At 46.8% G+C, this 1819-nt stretch overlaps 1 pseudogene; it reads right to left on the minus strand.

The window, feature by feature from the left end:
• Positions 1 to 1133: 1133 nt before the first annotated feature.
• LOC130267970 (U2 spliceosomal RNA) lies at positions 1134 to 1275 on the minus strand (annotated as a pseudogene).
• Between the last annotated feature and the right edge of the window lie 544 nt (positions 1276 to 1819).

Below are 1819 nucleotides of genomic sequence, written 5' to 3' on the forward strand. Positions count from 1 at the left end.
TTGAATGGCTGAGATCATATTTCCTCCAATCCCAGCTGATGCAGATATTTCAGCTGTATTTTACAGAAGGCATCTTCTGCAGATGGTAAGTGCGGGAACAGCTGCCATTCTCACCCGATCCACAGGATGTACCTGTACACCCATTTGAGGAAACACACTGCAAGAAATGGGTATTCAGTTACAGGCCACATTCAATATAATAAAGTGGTTCTACTGACAAACTGGTCATCAGTCTGTGATATGTTACAGGGAAACATGGGGGGAGATTTACAAAGCTGTCTCATAGTAAGATTTCCAGTATTGCCCATAGCAACTAATCAGAGCACACCTGTCATTTCTCATATTGCTTAGTTAAAATGAAAGCTAAGCTGTGATTGGTTGCTATGGGTAAGGAAGAGAATCTTTTTAATTTTTTTTTCTCTAGGAGCCGAGGAACGTGCTCTCAATCACCCAAAGTGCAAGAAAAGGTGTGCACTTTTTTAGTGTAACATGTTTGCAAAGGATGCTGTCTATTGCAAGCCCTTCTCCGAAAGGAGAGGGGTCCCCCAACAAACCTTACCCTTCCCATCTGGGCCAAAAGGCACCTGAGAGGTTCCAGGTTCAATGTCCCTTTTTGCTGAAGCTACTAAGGGACCACAAATGCTTGCGGCATCCACCTAGGCAATAACCAGTGTATCTGCCTGCAGGGCTGTTAAACGGTCAGTACCCTGCCTGTGCAGGAGTACCCGGGGTTTTGGCAAGGAGGTGACAAACCTAATGGCCATACACACCTAGACCACCAGGAGGGACACCCAGAAGGGCTACCGAACCATGACAAATCCTGTGGACACACAACACGCAAAGTGACACAATGACGACAAAAAAAGTGGATGAGTGCAGATATACTGTCCAGACATCCAGACGGATCTATAAAGATTTCTCTGATCCCAGCCAGAAAGCCGGGAATAAGGAGGTAAAGCGCCAAAAGGGGAAGAGGTTAGTGCCCGTGCTTCCAATCAGTGAGGCCATCCCCCTGAGTTTAAGCACCTCAAGGTCACCACTCGCCGAGGCACAAATGTACCCCGGCTCTAGACCCCCCACCCCCAGCCTAATGACCAGACACGGAGGGAACAAGTTTCATTGGGCAGCTGTTGAACTGGTGTTGTGGCACCAGCCCCGGAACATCCTGGTATACCTGTCCCCTCCATGCAGCTCCATCCTCACCAGTGGCAGAGACTAGACCACTGATAAGAACAGATACTACACTTGATCTTAGCCAAAAGGCTGAAAATAAAGTGGTTTTATTGGCAAATTGGCCATCATTCTGTGATATGTTATAAAGCTGTCTCATAATAAGATTTATGTTATTGCCCATGGCAACCAATCAGAGCTCAGCTGTCATTTTGCAGGGTCCTTCAGAGGGTGAGTGAATTATGTATTTGTGGTGTCCCGGTACTGTATTTTATACGTTACCTTTGCAGAGGTCCCCATAGTCAGAGTCCCTAGGACGTCGGGGTCCCTCTTCTGTAGTTATCCCCTTGTCAACCCTCAGTTAGTCAATGACTATATAGAAGTTCATATAAGTATAAGTATAGATATATGTATATATGTAATTGCCTACCTGTTTAAGCATAGCAAGACCTGCGGGTCACCTGATTAGATTAGAACTCTACCTTTGGAGGTTCCTGTGACGTGTTCACCCACAATGCACTGAAACGGTGAGTGACAGTCGTTATGGACCAATCCACAACGGCCCTGCCCCTGCCCATATAAGGGACCTGCGCCATCTTGATCCCTTTCTTGGGTTGCTGACTCTGGAAGAGGTAGGACCTCTGCAGCT

The sequence above is a fragment of the Hyla sarda genome, chromosome 4, assembly GCF_029499605.1.
Source record: "Hyla sarda isolate aHylSar1 chromosome 4, aHylSar1.hap1, whole genome shotgun sequence".
NCBI lineage: Eukaryota > Metazoa > Chordata > Amphibia > Anura > Hylidae > Hyla > Hyla sarda.